Source organism: Chelonia mydas, chromosome 21 (genome assembly GCF_015237465.2).
Source record: "Chelonia mydas isolate rCheMyd1 chromosome 21, rCheMyd1.pri.v2, whole genome shotgun sequence".
NCBI classification, from domain to species: domain Eukaryota; kingdom Metazoa; phylum Chordata; order Testudines; family Cheloniidae; genus Chelonia; species Chelonia mydas.
Genome location: NC_051261.2, coordinates 3,322,046 through 3,331,411, shown reverse-complemented (window position 1 = coordinate 3,331,411; position 9,366 = coordinate 3,322,046). Strand labels below are relative to the sequence as shown.

The following is a 9,366-nucleotide window of genomic DNA, read 5'->3' as shown; positions in this document are numbered from 1 at the left end:
AAAGAATAAGCATGAAATGGATTTGAAAATAAAGATATTTTATTTACAGTTGCATTCTGAGCTGGAAAATACATGCTGTTTTCAGTGGTTCTGGTAGTCTAAGGGGAGCCCAGAGATGCAGAGGGCAGAGCAGTTTCACAAAAATCACTTAATTAACTTTTAGAGCTGAGCTCTCTCCATTAATAAACATTAAGGGCCTGATCCAGCTCCCATTCAGATCAATGACCAAGTATGACGGGATGGACTAGGCTCGCTACTGGAGGTCTTGTGGCCCTGCCACACCCCGCCCCAGAAAAGGGAAGTGGAGAGGGTCCTCCAAGATGCCTAGAGAGGCTGCGAGGGATGCAACCAATCAGGAAAGAGGCTGCAGGGAGCATCCAGTCAGGGCCCAACAGGCTTGTATAAAAAGAGCTGCAGGGCCAGCATGAGTTTGGTCTACTGGTAGGGACTGTGGGACTAACAGGTGCTCCTGGCTGGCTGCAGGGGCTGAAAGGGCTGGACAGAGCAGTTGCTGGCAAAGGACCAGGGAGCTTGGTAATAGCTGTTGGGACTAAGCCGATAGTTATTGGCAGGGACTGGGGGAGTGAGAGAGTAGCTTCTGGCTGGCTGCAGGGAAGCAGCCCAGGGAAACATAGAGCAGCAGTTAGAAAAGGAACGCAGAACGGGCTGCTATACTTACAGGGCCCTGGGCCTGGAGCAATGGGTGGGACCAGGTGTCTTCCCCAGCCTCTGGAGGAAGTGGCTACACCCTAAGGAAGGGAATTAGAACTGTGGCACCCCAAGGAAGGGCACTGCACTACTGGTCTGACTCCGCGGGGAGCTGTAGTCAGCAAACTGAGACCAAGAGAGGTGGCTCAGCAGGACTTCTGGAGTCACTGAGGACTCAAGTGGAAGCAAAGAGTCTCCAGGGAAGAAGCCCTCGGGGCACTGCTCAGCTCCAGAGTAGGAGCCTTGCAACCTAGCCAGACCAAGCGAGGGTACCGTGACGGGCCCTGCTGGACTGGTTAAAGACAGAGCCAAGGGAGGGCTGCAGGACATTTTGGACTGTATACCTGAAAGGGGTTTGTTTATTTTGCATGTCGATGTGACCCAGCTGGAGGGTTGCGTCACCGAAGACCCGTCTGACAAGCACAGAAGCTGACAGGGGCACCGTGAGTGGAGGAAAAAACTGCAGGCATGCACACACTTCACCAGGAGGTGTTCATGAGAGGTGCGTGTCACCCTGTTACACCAATCCCACAGGATTGAGCCCTAAACTTTCACAGATGTTAGAAAGGGAAAGGAGCTTTTAGGTCACCCAGTCCATTGTACTGACACTGCAGGACTGCAACCTACAGTACATTTTCTAGCATCTTCTCCAGTCGAGTTGCAAATGCCCCACATGCTGAGGTTTCTGCCACCTTCCTTCAGAGATTCTTTCCCAAATAGATATCATTGTCAGACATTTTCTCCTGTTCCCTTTCTTAATTTCACTCCATTATTATGAGCTATATCATGGTGGCTGCACTAGAAAGAGAGTTAAAGGAATACATTGAGACGTCTGTCTCCCTCTCTGGCACCTTGCTCTCATCTGGAATCTGTGACTGTTACTATAATAATAATAATAATAATAACTAATAATAAAACTCCCTACCAAATATCAATTAACAAACAATACGCGATCAGAGCAAACTTCCTTTAGTTGATTATTCTGAGGTCATAATGCTGTTGCTAACATTTCATGGGTGTCAAATGGACCAGAATAGTTTGAGTTGGGGAAAGGAGATGTTGTTTTGTTTTTTTTTTAACCACAGCTGTAAAACTTCCATTGTGGGATCAAACCCTTTCCCCCATGACACAATCACTGAGCGATCTTGCTAAAACAGCCCCAGTGATCACGCCAATCGGAGAGCCTAATCAACGTAGTGAAAGTTTTCACAGTTGGATAGCTGACTCGCTATATAGAAGCTAGTCTCTCTTGCAGAAAGAGGGATTGTGGCAGAGAGACAAAGATTAATGTATACGAAACATCTGGGGGCACCTAAATATGTTAAACAACGCCTATTAAGCAATACAGTTAGTGTAATTGCCACCTAGAAAAGTGCTGCACGAAGGCTCCTTAAGCTTGCTTCGTTGTTTATCATCTCCATTTCTGAGCCCTGTGTGTGTGTCTCTAGGTGAGCTGTCAGGCTGAGGCTTCTAGTTGGCATTAGCAAAGTCGTTGTTATTCCTGCTATCCCATGCGTGCCAATGCCTCTCGCTGAAGCTTGTTTTATGGGAGAGCCCTGTGGGAGCAGCTCAGACACTGCACTGAGCAGTTAAAGCAAGGTCAGTCACCATTTTAAGAATGTCTCCAAAGCAGTCGTCACGGCCCAGACTCTGCAATGGCTGAGGAAAAGAGCAGCTGTAGTCATGTGGCACCGCAGTAATGGCAGAGCTGGCTGAGTATTTCAGGACTTACCCAATGCCATATTATCACCTTGAAAACCTTTATAGATTTGTCTGTTTCCTCCCTGATGTACCAAACAGGGGTAAAAGCTACTGGCCAGATTCCCCAGCTGCACTGAGTCAGTAGAGCTACCCCAGTTTACACCAGCTGAGGATTTGGTGGGGGCACTGGATGACTCAGAGAATGGTCATGGGGGACTGGGGAACCGGTTCAAACCTGCTCCGGCCCAGCTCTAGGTGCCCAGTTCTGATCACCGTAGCACACAACAGAACCTTTTTTCAAGATGAATTGACAGATTAAGATCAAGCAGCAGAACAGCTGGCTCAGGGTGGCTTCTGACGCCTGGTCAATGGTGATGAGATGCCAGCAACCAAGGGGAGGGATGAATTATTGATAAAAGGGATGATATCTTGTTACATGTTTATAGACACGGGATTCAAGTGCTGTGAGATGTTACCTGTGGGACATAGATCAATGTGCTAATGTCCAAAAGAAAGGAAGGGGATTGGCCCTTGTCTTTGGAAGGGGTCAGTACGTGTTGGCTGTATCACAGTTCTCATCCAAGGACGCGCATGCCACAGATATAGGCCATTTCTGTGCACTGAGCTCAGGCATGAGAATTACTATAGGAGGCAAATGCTGTGGTGCATAAAAACATCCAGCAGGAGATCCACCTTTGTATTTCATTGATCCCCCTTTACCAACATGGGGCCCAGTTCTGCTCCCTTTGAAGTGAATTAGTAAAATTCTCCAGTTGTCTTCACTGGCAGCAGGATCTGGCCAATTATTGGCACAGACCTGTTGCACTGAAGACAATGAAATGACTCCCATTGACTTAAATACCTGTGATGCCAAATTGTGGGGAGGGCTTTTGGAGAAGGGCAAATCACACCCCTCCATGTATTTTCCACCTGCTCAAAGTTGCACAGGCCACAGAGCTGGGGGAGGGGGAAGTGGCCACTTTTAAGTGATGGTCCTGTATTAGATCAGTACAGTTGCTGTCGGAGCAATCCAGAACTTTGCTCTGGCTATGTGGTTGCAATGCTGCTGAAATTTGACCTGGCCAGACAGAGGAGAGGCTGGACCAAATGGTCCTGTGGCCTAGTGTGCAGGGAGCCTGTTCCTGTACATCAGGGCCCAGGGGAGTCTTTTGAGAACTAGACACCTGGCAGTACTGGCTCATGCATGGTATAGGTAAGAGACTCCACAGCCAAGTGGGACGGCCCTGCAGGAGAAGTGGGGGCTGAATGCTGGGGTTCCCTGCTGGGGAGGGGTTAGGGGAGGTGGGGAATTTGCCCCCTCCCAAAAAGTATCTGAATTAGTACCACTGTTAACTAGGCACTGGATCAAGCCATAAATTACTTGGAACATACTCATGTTTTATGCATGTTTACCATTGACTAGCACTGAGATCTGGATTTCCAAAGTAGTGAGTTAGGTGCCTAGCTCCCAATGAAACCCACCTAACTTGCTTAGGCTCCTTGGAAAAAATCCCACCCTGAGGCCTTGTGATGCGTAGAGTCCACTGGTCACTAAGGACCCCTCATCTTTGTGGTGCACCTGCTCAGCACTTTGCAGGAGGGACTTCGCCATAGATAGGGCTGGAATCTAGCAGCAGTCCTCTGTTGTTAGCTGAAAATAACAGGTGCACTCTGAACAGAAACTTTTCTCCCTCCCCAGTTTATTAATCCCTGGCATATGAATGGATGTCATCGGTGTCAAATTAACTTCAGTGCATTTTCAATCGTTCAATCCTTTGTGGGCTTAATGCACCCCGAGAATAGCAGTTGCTAATAAATCCGAATGCCCGAGTTTCATTTATCGTTGCTCCTTTAAAAAGTGCAAGTTAATCAGGGGGAGAATGTTCTATAATTAATGTGAGGAGGAAGGGGAATGGCATTATTGTGTAGTGTTTGTTTTTGGTATTAACCGTTCTTACCAAGCTTGCAGAACTCAGCCACAGCCTCATTAAATATTGTCATTGGGCTAATTAGGCAGGTTTCATACCTAACACTGGGGAATCATTTTATGGAAAAGGAAAAGGCGTGAAACAAATCATTATTTTTTTCAGGGACAGTCCCAGAAGAAATGAGATGGTAATTCACAAATCTACAAAAATTAAACAGGGCCAAAAAAACCTCATACAGTTTCATTCAACAAGACCTTGTGTGAGGCAAGATTAGGTGGCGTTTGATGAGGGGAGCCTGGCTTGAATAATGTTCTATATTGTTTTCCTGTTTGTTAGAAAATATTTACCATGCGTCCTCGCTCCTCGGCGCTCCTACCTACATGCGGGCCGCAACTGTCAAAGGGACGTTCGGAGCCCAACACCAACTGGCTTTCTTAGGTTCTTGGAAAACCCTACTCCAGAGTGACAGGCTCCTTCAAGTTCCAGCTGCGGGGCCGAGACGTTCCAATCCATTGAGGTATCTGTATGAATTGTCTGTCTATGCATTCCATTCTTTTTCTAAAAAAAACCCCCCCACCATAAAGGGCTGTTTAATCCATTCAGCAGCTCTGCTCTGTACCCTTTTGCTTTATGCTTTACTAATCAATAATAATCACCACCACCTCTATGGGAAGGCTATAATTCTCACTCTATTTATGAGATCGTTTTAAAGGAATAAAGGCGACCGAAGAAAATATTATCAATAATAAAAAGGAGTGACATCACGTACAAGGAATTCACATACCACAGAGGGTTTACAAGTGTGTATGTTAGAGAGTGAGACTGTAGTGGCTATAAAACGTCCCTCTGAATTCTAGAGTGATGATTTTTACTCGTCATTAGTTCTTATTTGTATAGGTCCATCCTCAGTCCTTTACAGAAATGTAGCGAGAAAAGGCCCTGGCCTTGAAGCTACAAGCTATGCATAATTATTAATTTGTAGTGAGGTAGTGCCTCGGGGCTCCAACCTGGTGCTGAACATACCCATAGGACCCCTTTGTGATAGTTGCTTAGCATTTTGCATAAAGCCTAAACCCGGTCAAGTCAATGGAAGGACTCCCTTTGCTTTCGATGGACGTTGGATTTGTAAACATAGTAAGCGAAAGTCCCTGCCCCAAAGCCTGATCCATCTACTGTCTATGTGCACAGATGCCCATCCCTCCGATCATTGGCATGTCTGAGCGGGACCCTTCTCTTGAGTGTCTCTATCAAATATATACATATCCCAGAGAGCAGCATAATTCTGTCTCTTCTGCTCCTCCTAGGTTCACTGCTCCCCACGCTGCCCTAACATGACCTAATCAGCTGTATGCTCTTAGTCAGTAACACCCTGCCTTCTTCATATGGCCCCACTCAAGTCTAGTGGTCCGTCCTGCCTTTACTGCTAACACCAGCCTGATCCTCAGGGTTGCCTCTGGTGCCAGCCAGCAAATGAGGCTTACGGTAGTGATGGCATAGTTCTCCTCTCTGATCGGCACAGCCAATCCCAGCTCCAGCATTGGGGTCCAATCTCCCACGGGTGCAGATGTGGGTGAAGGAGCTGTGGAAGCAGGGAGAGAGGGATATCAGCACTGAGACCCGATACACAGGCCTGATAGCAGAATTATAGGCCCTAATTTGCTCCCATTGACCTCAACTGGAACAGGCCCACTTGCTGCAGTACTGGCATAGACGAGAAGTTATATCAATGGAAAGGAGATATGCAGTGGGCTTAAGAGCTACTATTTCCACCATGAGCGTGTGATGAAACAAGCATGTTTTTTCCTACTCAACGAATGCTAAAGGGTCCTTAGTTACTGTATAAAGCATTTGGCTGCAGCATGATGCTGGATAAAGTTGCACGCACAATTTTTTTTCTCCCTGTATCACATGAAAGGAGCGCTGTCATGTTGCATTTAGTGCAGCTGTCAGGGAAATGCAGGCAAGGCCAAAGGTCCCTTTCCCAAGAGAAGTTCCAGTTGGCTTCCTTGTCAGAGTTGCCGTCAGATGGGAGGGAAGCAGCACCACTGACAGCTGTTGTTCTGAGGGCTTAAGCACTTGCGAGGGACTGTGAGGCTCATGGCAAAGTCAGGCCATGTTACCGTACTTATAAATCCCAGTCATGAAGCATCTGCAGCGCCTAACCTGTGTTCCTTGGCTGTGTGTGAACATGCAAGCTGAGCCAGGGGGTTTACACCAAATAGAGGGGAGGGAATCAGAGAGAGAGCACAGAAAACACCTCAATTCTTCTTTGCCACATGTTTATTCTAAACTCCAAACTTCACCCTTTTCTGGCTTAACATCCCAGGGGGCCTTATGCTGCTTGAACGATGCGCTCGGCCACCAGCAGCCTCCACTTTCTCCATAGGTTTGAATTTGGCCCGGTCTCTCACCCTCTGCTCTAGAGACAGAGAGCCGCCTTTGCCTAGGCTGGGATGGGATTTGTGCGCAGCGCTCCCATTGGTGCCAGCAGGCAGCGCACGCTTTAACTCCCCATGCAGTGAGACCAGCATAGTCCCCTGAGGGGACCTTTGAGACATAAAACAAAATGAAGAGCTGGCAGGGTCGGAGCGTGCCTCTCCTACCCGCAGCTGTGGGACCCTCCGCCTGGCACGTGAGTCACTGAAGATGGTGCGTTGTTCACGTGCTGGATACAGCGTCCGCTGCACATCGCATTCATCACAGCTGAGGGTTATTTTAAATAATAATTTAAAAATATCTTGGCAGGGCAAGGCTGCAAGGACACTGCAAAGGACCCTTCTCTAATGCATAACCCTCAGCACTGTAGGGCTACAATCCTCTTTTCCCTGGTTTACAACTGGTCTCCCCTTAGCAACATGTAACCAGCAAAACAAAATATGTGAAAAAGGCAGGAGTGGGCAGCTGCTGGGCCAGTGGCGCCGTGGTTAATGCTCCACACGGCCTCATGAGACCAGGCTCCGGTCTGTTCACATCATCTCATTCTCCAGGCCCACGGGGACAGGGCGTGTTATTGTGTCAGCAGCACACGCAGATGAAGACGAGCCTGCCTCTTTGTAGTAAGCCCTGTGGCTGCTGTACGTGAAGCGGAGAGGCATGCTGGGAAGCATGGGCCTGATTCACGCTGGCTCTGGGGTAAGGCCATTTAAGACAATTAGGTTAGCTCTGCACAAAACCAGTGCGAGGAAAAGAGTCGAGCCCTTGCCTGTCTGTGGTGTTGGGGGGAGAAGATCCTTTGTGCTGAAGGGCGAAGGATGAGGTGAAAAGCGTATTAGCCAGCAAAGGGACTGTAGCAGCCTGTGCAGGAGACAGCTCGTGGGCAGGATGGGTGTCTGATGGGTGTCTGATGTGACACTCTTTACGGTGATTTTATTTTCAAAGCCCTCTTTTTCTCCCCGACCTCTAGGGAGGCATCAGGGCAGCACATGTGGATTGACATTCAATAGAAACATAATTTAAAAAAACAGCCTCTTAACATTCAAAGAAATGAGAGGGAGAAAAAACAAGCCACCCCCGATCCTGGAAGGATGGGAAATGAATGCTTGCTTGTTACTCAGGCTCCTGAAAAGGTGCCCAGCGTAAATTCCAGATGCTGACCAATTCTTCATTCCTTGTATGGGCAAAAGCAATGCTTGTCTTGTGCCTATATTTAATTCCCTTGGAAAAAAAAAGAAAAAAGAAGTGTACTCCCTCTCCATGTCTCTGCCCACTGGCCTCTCTGCCTTGGAGCATTAGACCAGGAATAGAATTGCTAGTAGAAAACAGTGACATTAATAGTCACATCTTCCATTCCCCAAACCTGGCGAGAGCTGAACACGCTTTACCAACATAACCTTGTGCCATTCACAGGAACTGGGTGGCTAAAGCGTTTAGTAAAAATGCAGGGGCAGCAGTAGACAGTGGACATCTCCCCCGTCCCTCCCCATTATTAACAAATATACCATGTGCCCTGTTCATGCTGCAGCAAACCCTATTGAAGATACTCATCAAGAAGCAAGGGAAGGAGACCTGATCCTGAGCACCCTTAACACCTCATAAAGCTAGGGGCGGCGATGAGGATGCATGGGGCATGGAGGCCAGACTCAAAAAATAACCAACTCTTTGAATGGCCCCTCCAGGAATGGAGTGAGCAGCAGCAGGGACTGTGGGAGGGCTTGATATTGCCCCTGTCCATGTGAAGCGAGAGCTTCACCCTGCAGGGCTGTAAATCTGGCACCTTCCACTTCATACAGTACAGACTGACGAGGGCCGCTTGACTTGCAGCAAAGCTTGTTCGTTGTACAAACCTGGGGGCAGGACACTGCAGGGTTTGTTTTACTAGGAAATTCACGGCTTCATTCTGTGCGGATTCGCTGGGCTCATTTATGTATTTGGCTTTACAGAAATACTACAAAGGGTGCGTAGGTGCCCTGGGTATAACAACACCACATGCGTGCAGCGGTAGAGTTGAACATAACCCATGCCCAGTGTGTCCAGCAACTGAGCAACTCCAAGGCTTTTCCCTTGTGAGCAATTTCTCACCTGAACAATTCTCCCTCCCCACCAGATTTTCAAATGCCTAGCTTTACAACGTGCCTCAAGGATCATCAGATCTGGGCTCTTTCAGACCAAAGTGGGAACAAATTCCAAGGCTGTGGGGCCCTCGCAGCAAATGACCAGCCAACAACCCCTTCCTGTTTGGATGATTTATAATTTCTTTAGTGGAAAATGTTTTTCTTTTGTCTGCTCTTCAACCCCGTTTCCCCCAACTGAGCAATCCACGCCACGGAACCCACACACCAACTCAGCTGGTATAAACCGGAGTAACTCCACTGGCTTAAATAGAGCTATACCTATTTACACCCACTGAGAATGTAGCCCTTTTCTTGTTTGTAATTGTGGATGTCACTCCTGTAGCTTTTGCTTTCCGTATAGAACTGGAGTGCAAGCAGGACAGAGAGTGGCCGTTACACATATCACGTGTTGTACAAACTATTCCACTGCCCTTTGGAAGACTGTGACACCGCTTTATTAGTAATTCTGGGAGCGTGGA

At 48.0% G+C, this 9,366-nt stretch overlaps 1 long non-coding RNA gene across 1 annotated transcript; it reads left to right on the top strand.

Annotated features, from left to right (window-relative positions):
* The first annotated feature begins 297 nt into the window (after positions 1 to 297).
* On the top strand, positions 298 to 9,333 carry LOC122463494. Its single transcript, XR_006286917.1, has 5 exons — positions 298 to 534; positions 1,094 to 1,210; positions 4,674 to 4,854; positions 7,325 to 7,469; positions 8,299 to 9,333. It is a non-coding gene; the product is annotated as an uncharacterized LOC122463494 (long non-coding RNA).
* The last annotated feature ends 33 nt before the right edge of the window (positions 9,334 to 9,366 follow it).